Source organism: Fukomys damarensis, unplaced genomic scaffold (genome assembly GCF_012274545.1).
Source record: "Fukomys damarensis isolate Sample0158 unplaced genomic scaffold, DMR_v1.0_HiC HiC_scaffold_16, whole genome shotgun sequence".
Taxonomy (NCBI): domain Eukaryota; kingdom Metazoa; phylum Chordata; class Mammalia; order Rodentia; family Bathyergidae; genus Fukomys; species Fukomys damarensis.
This window is the reverse complement of record NW_022900928.1, coordinates 101,642,605-101,653,383: the sequence shown is the minus strand read 5'-3', so window position 1 is coordinate 101,653,383 and position 10,779 is coordinate 101,642,605. Positions and strand designations below refer to the sequence as shown.

The 10,779-nt window shown below is 41.4% G+C and overlaps 1 protein-coding gene across 5 annotated transcripts in view; it reads left to right on the top strand.

Moving 5' to 3' along the window:
* The first annotated feature begins 1,304 nt into the window (after window positions 1–1,304).
* Cald1 (caldesmon 1) overlaps window positions 1,305–10,779 on the top strand; it is a 197,436-nt gene continuing 187,961 nt past the window's right edge. The window contains exon 1 of one of the 5 annotated variants that reach the window (XM_010616153.3): window positions 1,305–1,613. The gene's annotated coding sequence lies outside the window, so the exon portion shown is untranslated. The remainder of the gene's footprint in view (window positions 1,614–10,779) is intronic. The other 4 variants (XM_010616152.3, XM_010616155.3, XM_010616157.3 and 1 more) reach the window with 4 other exon arrangements.

The following is a 10,779-nucleotide window of genomic DNA, read 5'->3' as shown; positions in this document are numbered from 1 at the left end:
TTTTCAGTAAAACCTTAAAAATTTGAAGACCAAGCTTTTAGAGTTGTAATTAGCCAGGGAAAATATTTAAAACTTCTTGGTGGGTGGTGAAAGAGTATCCAAACACATAGCAATAATGAGACTTAGCCCTGGGCATGACAAACAGCAGATATTTCAGAAGGGAAGAAATGTTTTATTGAATAAAATACTGAGTGAATTCTGAAAAGTACAAGATCACAACTGAATTCACTTGTGGACCAGTTAGTTGCATATTAATTTTGCATCTCCTAACTCAGACTCTCCCTGACCACAAATGTTCCAGAAGGCACACCTTGAAGTCACCTGGACAGATATGCATCTGTCCATCCCAGCTCCAAAGCAGGTGCTGGGTCTTTTCATGCCTCTCTGCTGAGCATCACTTTCCAGCATTATCTCCTCATTGACAAGATCAAGGACACAAAAGATGGGGGAGGTGGGTTGACATGGAAAACCAAGGCGCCTACACAAGCCTTAGGACTCTGCCTAGATAAATTCTGGCCTGAGGTTTATTCTGACCAACACTACCTGCTAAAAAAGACCAGTGTGGTCAGTTGTTTTTATAACACACATAGACATATTTTAGGAAGCTGTACACCTCTTCCAAGCTACAATTTAGTCTATACAGCAGACCTGGGTCTTGTCTGTTTCAGGTTTTCAAATTGCATAACAATTTTAAATTCATTCTGTATGTGCAAGTACTTTGAAAAGAAATATACTCTTGTGAAATAGGAAGAAAATGACTAAAGGGGAAGTGGGGAGGGGAGGGGAAAGGAAATAAGGGAAAAGAAAAAATGTGAAAAAAATGAAAAAATGGAAATAAAGTCTTTGTAAATAGGGAAGGGTGAAGGGGGTGAAGGAGGGCAGGGGTGTGAGGCAAAACAAGAACCGAGATATAACATGTAAAGGTACAAGATCCCAATGATAAATGTAACTGTATTGTTTGTTTTAAATGTACCAATAAACTTAATGGAAAAAAAAAGAAATACAGTCTTAAGGCTCCCCAACTCATAGTCCTTCCCCACCCCCACTCCATAAACATACCTAACTGCCAGCTTCTCTTCTCATAGGCTGTGCTTTCTTTTTAAAGCTCCATTTGTGTTCTACAAGACAGCCTCTTTCTCCAAGATTAACATTTCTTATGATTGTTCCTGACAATGGATCCACTTCCAGGGGCCCTGCTAAGGATAACCAAAAAAGGGCATGGAGCAGGCTGGTTTTGGCAGTCGGCTTGCAGTTTCAGAGCTTTTTAGGTCTTGGTTTTTCTGATGAGTGATTTCCTGAGCATGCCTAGGGAATGACAGGCATCTGCTCAGGCAGACTGCGTTACCTTGGCCGGGTGTCTTCATTGGCTGCCTATTAGAAAAACTGCAGGACAATGCATACCACTGCCTGCGACTGTAAACATAGGGGCTATGTGTTCGCTTAGCGTGGACTTCTGGGAGGGGCCAAGGAAGGGAGGTCTGCACTTTTATTGAGTAAGGCAGTGTGCGCTAGGCTGCCTGCCTGCCTACTGCTCTCTCCCTGTGCTCTTGCTTAAAGGAATCAGTCGTTCCTCTCCAACGTTGTCCTCGGGAAGAAGTTTCAGCTTCAGGGAGGTAAGATACAGGGGCCTTTCTTTTTTCTCCTCCAGAGAAGCTGGGGACTTTCTCCGGGTTTCATTCAGCATTCCTAGCCAAGGAAGCTGGAGATGCAAGATTGTTTAAGGCAGTAAACCATGCAAATTCCCAGAGCCTGCTTGAGGTTACCCTGCCGATGTTCCCGGAAGACAAACAGGATAATATTTCAAGTTTTGTTTCTAGAGATGGAACAGAGGAGAAATCATAGTTACTCACTTTCAGGGAGTTCTGGGAACTTTAATTAGGATGGTCTTTTGTTTGAGAGAGTGAGGTGGAATTGTACCTGATATCCACAGGCCCAGGTCAGCGTTCTCTTCACCCAGAGGTTTCTTCTGCACCTATTATTATCAGACAGTTTAAAGCGTTTTACTTTAAAAATGATGGCAACAACTTTTAGATGTCGAGGAATCAAGAGGGATGGTTTTTTAACCAAAGGCATTTCTATGTTACTCTGCAATCAGTATTCATGAACTGGCCTTTCAGACCCGCAAGAAAATAAGGTCTGAGAGTGCTAGCACCCATGCCAGTTGATTTAATGCTATTGATTTGATATTTGCTAAGACAGAAGTTACTTAACATGATCTATTTCCTATGTAAAACCTCCTAACAAAAGAGTATGCACACTAGTGGATGTGCTTTTAGAACTCCTACCATGCTATTTTTTAAGAGGTCTTATTTTCTATTTGAAAGTGTGCCTGATTATGCCTAGTGAATCTGAAAAGATTTAAGTTGGAAATAAGTTCCAGAAATGAAGCGGATAGGCTTCAATTTCAAGATAGACGTATTTGGGCATCTTAAACAATAATGCAGGCAGCTAGCTGGTAGTAGTCTGCAACTCCTTTTAGAAAGACCTGATTGTAAAGGGCGGGGGGAGTTTCAGAGCTGTGGCAATACATGGTCAAAAGAGTGGATGAGAACAAAGTGCTTGGTATTCATGGATCCCTCCTGTTAACAAGGCTATGCAGATGGGCTTGTAAACGGAAACCCTAAAATCCTTCTAGCAAGTTTGGAGAAACCAGACATGTATGGCTAGAACTTAAGTGAAGACTAGATGGCTTGTGAAAGGAGGGGTGAATCTGATAATTTTTAATAGTGTGAATGTTGAAGACACCAACTCCCAGTGACTGATTTCACTTGATTTTATTCTATGAAATATCATGGTTTGGAATTGAGAGTCATTTAATAAACCTTTCTCTTTGTATTTAGGAGTTGAGGGATAATTTCTTGAGAATGCCTCCTTCTCCTTCTAGAAGTGATATATGAGAACAGGCTTCTCTGTGAATTTCTTTCCCTGGAACAGTTCTGAGTAAGTGTGAGAGAAAGGCTGCAGGCGAAAGCTGTAGCTTGATTATTGTCTTTCCTCGAAGAGATCAAGTTCCAAACTTTTTTCACAGTGTTTTTCATGTCAATCAAAATATGGAGAGCAATTGCTTTTTTAACTGCTCTCTAAACCATGTAGGAAATGCAGTTTGGAAGGAAATTTATAATCTTGGGATTTGAAGATAAATTCCATTTTGAAACCAATCTCAGAATCCCTGAAAGTTTAGGGATTTCTATGACACTCCTATCCTTCTCCTGTACTCCCCACCCCCAACAAAACACATTTTTTGTAGTAACATCCTTCATGTTCTCCTGTGGATGAAGTGAGAGGATTTGAGTTTAATTGAACTTTAGGCAGATCTCAGTCTTGTTTTCTTCCTGTTCACTATTAGCTAGAACACATTTCCCCAAATAGGGAGGTAAACAGAATTCAATGAAACTATAGAATGAAAGCCTTCATTCTATTAAAATCATTTAGTAAAGAGAAATATAATGGCAAAATTCTGGAACAAAAAAATTCCTAGAGATAGTTGATCTTAGGACCTACGAGAATATACAGTAGATGGTCCACAGAGAAGTATAGGGTTGATTCCACTGTTTAAAGCTAGTTGAATGCGTGGTTTTAAAAATTCAGTGAAGAACTTTGTCTTAAACAAATACAAAATTCCTGCATTATAAGAGAGAAGGAGAACCAGGTTCGAAATGTAAAGGATTTAAACACAATGCATGAAACTATTTGCAGATAGTGAGCTATTAACAATTCTGATTGTTCCCGAATACCCTTGAGCACCCACTGCCCTCTGTGGATGGATTAAGTTGGTCTTGTGACTTGCCACGGAAAGTTCCAGAATATGGGCTGGGTCTTCTCTGTTATGGTGAGCAAAATGCACTTCAGTAGGCTTTTTTTTTTAAAAAATCACACATAATTGTCTCCGTTTGTCATTTTCATGGAAGTCTGATTACTAGTTAGTCATTCTGTAGCCAGATGGAAAAGTGACTTAGAGATGGGCACAAGAAGGCCTTAGCCAGCTCCAGTCTACATATTGTCTGTCACATGGCTCAGAAATGTAAGGCCATGGCAGGGGCCAGGGAAAATGCTGACAAAGTGGAATGAAAATAGCATGGTAGGACTAAGAGGAGGTTAAAAAGATGCTGCCAAAGAATTCTGACTTTAGAAAGGGGTTTTTCTGGGTAGAAATCTCTGAAAGCTTGAAAATAGAACCATTAGCTTCTTAACTGAAAGTCATCTGTCAAGCTAGACCAGATGTCCATAGGTTCTGAGTAGTTGAGCAATTTAAGCAGATATTTTCAGCTCAAGCTTAACTCGTGAGCACCAAGATGTGCCCTCCGTTCTAGTTTGGGCTCCTCTGCTTGAATAACCTGACCTTTAAGGGAGTCATCAACTCTTTGTCCTCATCTGCAGAATGGGCTTTGAAATGCTTCTCCTAGACCTTGTACTAGTTAAATGAAATAAGGCCTTCGGCCCCTTTCCTCTCTATATACCCTAAGCTCCTTTGAATTTGAGTCTTCTGAACAGGATGCTGATTGTGGCTGGTATCCTCTACTTTTTGCCTAGTGTCTTTAGTTATCGCTTCCTTCTCCATATGTGAGGACTCTTAAGCATTACTGTCTGGTTCTAAGTTCTTTCAAGAACCTGGAGCCCAGAGTCCAGTGAATACTAGTCTATTTCAATGTTGTCTGAAGTTTGGCTTTGAGGATTAGAAACCAGGAGGACCCAAATTCAGGGTGTGCATTAAGATGACCCATTAGTGGTACCAGGCAATACCTAGGAACCAAGAACTCTGAGGATGCAGATGATCAGAAGACCAATGAAAAAGTGCTGACAACAGAAAGGCTTTAGTAAATGAGGCAACTTCTCTGCCTCCAGCCAGAAGCATGGAATTAATCCCAGCATGTCAAGCCCAGGCCTTGTGGGCAGGATGAGGTAATCAGGAGCACCTGGCTGTGGTTCCTGTTCCTATTGAGACCAGACCACTCAGGGAGCTTGCCTGTCACCTCTGCTGGTCTCAGACTTGAGCATTCCCAAATGTAACTGAGCCCCGGTGGCATCCTAACTCCTTCCCTGCAATCCCACCCCACGAACTCTCCCACCCATACCCAAACATGGAACTTTCCTAATCCAACAACAAAAACTGGCAGAAGCCCAGATCTCAAATGAGGCCGAGATGACAGCTCAAATAAGTTTGAGATAGGGGAAAGCCACTTCTCATTTTTAGGCAGAAGGAGAAAGGTTAAGAAGAAGAATTGATGTAAGAAAATTTTCTGAGGCAAAAAGCTATTCGGATTCTGTCCCCAGAATGTCTAATTGGCTGGACATGGGGAAAGTGTGTGGAGAGCAGAAGGGGGAGAATGCCATGGACCATGGGAAGAGGTGACCAATATTGTCCTCCCTATTGCTGATCTGCTGTACTTCCTCAGTTGTGTGAAAAACCTCTGTTGATCTGATAAATCTCCTGCCCTTCGCAACTGGCCAGTGAGAGACACTTGATGTGGGAAGAGGAAGGAAGGGAGTGAAGCTTGGATTCCCACAGTAGACAGGGCTGGAACCAATCACATTGGGCCTGGAGGTGTTCCTATCTCCAGGTGTAGAAGGAAGGAATGAAGGAAGGAAGGGAGGGAGGGAGGGGGCGGGGAATATACAGATGTGTAGGAGGAGATTGCCTCAGAAAGCCTGCATTCCAAAGAAAAGGAGACCATCTCCAGAGAGGAAGCAGTTTTTACAGAGTTAGGGAAATTCAGGGACACTGTGACTAAGTGTATGTCAGGAGAACACCAAGAGCTTACTAGAGGGTTGTTAAGGAGCAATAAGAGAACAGTTAAAGGCAAATCATTTTTAAAAATATTTTAAATAGGTTGTGTGTTCTTTGTAAATAATCATTTTAATACTTTTTAACAAAAGTATACATATATATTATATATTAATATAGAGAGAACAGTGATGGACAATTTGAAGATAAATTGCATTGTAATCATTTCCTGAAGATTCTGGTATTGTTTGGTAAATATGAGGATGAAAGCACTTGACTCCCAGGAAATTATCTTGCTTGGGAAGGAACACATTAAGTACAAATATGTAATTAGTTCCTTTATACCCACATCTGACATTCTCTCTTGCTTCTCTTTCTGGGGAGCTAGGCAAGTCTCACCTGTGTGCTGCAGAGCAGCAGGATTGGGCCAAGTGCCCACAGGGACCAAGGGCCAGTGAATGTCAAAGATGCTCATTCTCCTGAGAGGCCACTCTCAGTTGGAACAGATGTAAAGAACTGAAACAGGCTATGCCCTTGTCTCTTTTCTCATTGCTGACACAAAAATACCCAACACCTACAAGTTAAAGGAGAGGTTTATTTCAGCTTACAGTCTGTAGAAGTTTAATTCGATAGTCAGCTGGCTCCAAGGCAGGGTGGCATGGCAGAGGAGCATCGCAGGGGAGAAACCATCCATGGTAGGGCAGGAAGCAGCAAGGAACAACCAGCAGCAGCTGCCTTCCCTCTCTCCCTCTGTATTCCATCTAGGCTTTAAGCCTATTGATTGGCGTCACCCACCCCATTATCTACACCCAGAAGTATGATAATTCCAATCAGTGGACTCATTTAGTACTACACACTCTTAATTCCAGTATCATGCACCCTAGATCCAGCCCACTCTGAAAATCGCACCTATGAGGCTTTGGGGGGACATCTAGAAACAAGCCATAACAGCCATGAATTACAGGTAGGTGAATAAAGGACAAGTAACAAAGGTCAGAAGTCAAGCAGAGTTTTAGAAACCAAGATCTTACTTAGTAAGGCAATGTCTTGCCTTAGTAAGGTAAAGTGAAATATGTGATAGCACTTGGCAAGGTGTTCAACAAGAATAATCCTCATTTTATAAACTTCAGTAGCTATAAGATACATGTGAAATAATAAAGGGATGGAATCACAAGGCAATGCATGCCAAAACACCATCAGACTCCAAAGAGAGTGGTAGAAACAAGGGGGTCAATGATCTCAGCAAAGAACTGTGAGTCTGCCCTGAGCATGTGTCTCATTATTCCCAGGATTTTATTGCTCTTGGTCAAATTCTGAACTTCCAGGCCAAACTCTGAGTGAAAAGATCTGATTAGCTCAGCTAGTGACTCTTATCTTCCTTTGGTAGATCCTGGAGTGGGGGTGTTTTGGGGGGATCAAAGGTAGCAGCACACCTCTAAAAGGACACTACCCGTTGCCCTGGCAGCCACCTTTATCCAATCAGTGATCACCCTGAGCAAAAAAAGCTCAACAGGCAATTTTAGTTAGAAGACAAAATTGGGCATGGCAGGCAGATTAGGTGAAATGCCCCAAAGTCTCAAGGGATATCACTAGAAATTTTATGTGAATAGATTCCTAGAGAGGCAAGCACCCAATGCCAGGCTCATACTGTTCTTGATGACCAACCAAGCATAGCTCAGTGGTCCAGTCTTAAGAGAAATTGATCTTACAGCACTGATGACTACAAAGGGAATTACCCATTCAGAAAAACTGGTGAAAAGCACTTTGTGCATTTTTGTTGAAAAGAAACTTCAAATAAACCACAGGTGCAATATGGCTCCCCCTAAAGGAAAGCAACTTTCAAATTCAGAACATAATGAAAAAACAAAAATTCAGAACGTAGTGATTGAACAACTTTAATAAATAAAAACAAATACTTCTCAATGTAAATCACAGTAATAGTCTGAGTGCATAAAAACCAGTGTACTCTTCACTTTGAAAACGCCAGAGTTAGGCACAATTTGCCCTGTGGTCTTTCATCCACTAACCACTGTAATTGTGACCAGCAGATGGTAAAGATTTCTGCATCCACCCAGTTCAGATTACGTTTGGAGCACTGGGCCCTCTCTTCAGAAAGACACCGACAAATACACATCCAGGAGTGCATATTGAAGCCTAGAAGGGGTCAGGAAAGCAAAACAGACTAAAAATAGATAAAGGATCTGGACCTGTGTTTATCCCAGAAGACAGGAAATAGGTCACATGGACACCTGATATTTGGTGCACTTTTATGTGAAGATGGGAAAAGCCATTTGTGGCTTTTGAGGGAGCAGAATTGAATACATGTATTGATGGGAGTTGTACACAGGGCAGGATTTAGGATATTATAGCTCAGTGAGGACACATAATCTGTCATTTGTGTGTCAGGTTCAACCAACTGGTATGTTAAAATGTCTTCTCTGGCGGGCGTGGTGGCGTACACCTGTAATCCCAGCACTTGAGAGGCTGAGGCAGGAGGATCTCTGTGAGTTTGAGACTAGCCTGGGCTACATAGTGAGTTCCAGGTCTCAACTATATAGTGAGACCCTGTCTCAAAAAACAAAAAAAAAGATGGCTTCTGAGACTGTGTCCAAGCTTACAGGGGAGAAAAGGGTGCTGTGATTAACAATGACCAGTGGTAAGATTGTATAAGGAAAGAGCGGGGTGCCCACTCAAGGGCCATGATTTTTACTTTGTCACTGTAATCAATAGGTTTGTAATATCTGGGTCGAGGGTCTTTGGAAGGCCACTTATTATTGCAAGAAATAAACAAATCTGTATATCCAACAAGTGCTTTCGACAAGCTGAGTAAATAAGACACCTTACACATTATGCACCACTGTTTTTATAATTTTAAGAAGCTTATAATATTGGGAAACAGTGATAGTCAGCTTTTCTGCTAGTGGGGAAATTGGCTGACATGTGCAACTTAAAGGAGAAAAGGTTTATTTTGGCTCACAGTTTTAATGATGTCAGTACATAGACTAAGAGGCAGAACTTCATGGTAGAAGGTCATGGTAGAGAAAGGCTGCTCAGCTCATGGCATTGAGGAAGCAGAAAGAGACAGAGAAAGAGTCCGAGAAAGACAGGAAGGGACCTAGGAAAAGAATACACTTTTCCAGGTCACACTCACAGTGACTCATCTTTTCCAACAAAGCCTCACGTCCTAACACCACATTCAGCTTTGGACTCATCATGGACTGAGCCATTGGTGAACATAATGCACCTTCTATCTAAGATCCCAGAGCTGCACCTCTGAACCCATGAGCCTTTGGGGGAACGTTCTTGATCTAGACTAAAACGGATACTAATACATTTAAAAAGGGTGTTTGAATTCGTAGTGGCTTCTGGTTTTATAGTTCTCTAATAAGTAAACTAAGATACATAATTCTACTATTCATGAGAATGTTGGGGCAAGAAATTTGGAATCTTAAGAGAAGAAATATAAGGAACTGGGCTGAGGGTGTGCTCAGTTGTAGAGCACTTGCTTAGCCTGCATTGGGCCCTGGGTTTTATCTCCAGCACCACAAATAAACAATATAACAATAAAAAGGAACCAGAGATTTATTTTTCACTTTCCAGATGAGAAAGTAAAGCCTAGCCACACACACCAAGTAAAATTATATATGTATCAATGTGCTTCTTTAATTAGTGGCTGCCTGTCTCATTGGTCAGTATGATTCAAGAGGCAGGGAACATCTCTTCTTCCATTAATATATATCTAGTGCCTGACCCATAGCTGAAAGACAGTAAATATTTGTTAAATGAAAGAACAAGCCAAGTGACTTGACCAAGCTTATTCAGTTAGTGACAAAGCTAGTTCTAAATCACACAGCTCCTAAGACTAAGGCTGATAATATTTTCAGCATATCTGATTGTTTTTTCCCAATTAAAAAAGACTATTGTATTTCAACAATTCACAAATTTAGATTATACAGTGCAGCCCAATTTTTCTATATACCAGTGGATGTCGCTCATCATTTGAGTGAGAAGCAACTACAGAACTTTTTGGAGATACACATCCCAAGACCTATCCCCTGAACACTCCAGTTCAGTGGGTCCCCCTAGAGTGGGTTCCAGGGATCTGCTTGTTTGTAAAAGTTCCCTGGTGATGCTGATGAAACACCCTGGCTCAGAACCCGTTCTGCACACCTTTGGTTAAAATAATTTATAATACCTGTATAGAGTACTCCTCGGAAGCCTGTTTGTTTAGCTTTAAGTGACTTGCTCCTGGAAGTTATATCTGTGTACCTCTAGATAACCAGTTTTGTCAGAATCTCTTTGGAAGACCTAGAATCTGAAGATTCCTCCCACTTTCTCTTCTCCTTTGGATAAAGCGTAAGTCCATCAACCCTATAAAGTCAGACTTGCTGATGAGATTTCCAGTGTTTGCTTTTGTGAAGTTTTGGAAATAAATGTGGCAAGAATAAAATTTCTCATGGTATTTCCACTTCTTGTTCCAGCCACTGTTACTAAGTGAAATTTGGGCTTAAGAGGAGGGGTGAATCTAGGAAAATTTTTTGTTTAAAGTATTTCTGTCCTTAGGATGTTTTGAAGAACAGTTACTTTAGTTATTTCCCCTATCAGGGGAAATTGAAGTTTGTTTGTTTGTTTTTTCTTTTCCCCACTTTGTGGAAAAGATATACAGATCCTGAATGAAAAGAGGAGAGAAGCATCCTCCACTCTTAGGTTGGCCTAAGGCTGGGGTCATATCCACCTCTCCCCTAAGGCTGGAGTTGTCACAACCTGTGTAGGTACTTCTGTGGGAGGCCCAGTCAGGAGCGCATGAGCTCCAAGTGATGAGACTTAGACAAGTGACAAATGCAGGGACCGGAGGGGTCATTTCCTTGTTCACAAAGACAGAAAATTCATGTCTAGGATCTTCATTTATTCAACAGTTAGAAGTTACTTCCTCTGAAATATAGAGAAATGCCTATCACATTCAGAGCACTGAAAATGTACATTATATCACTAAAGACTGTAAAGCTAAAAGGGTATGGAGGGGAGGAGAGAGGGGGAGGGGAAGGGAAAAGGGAGAG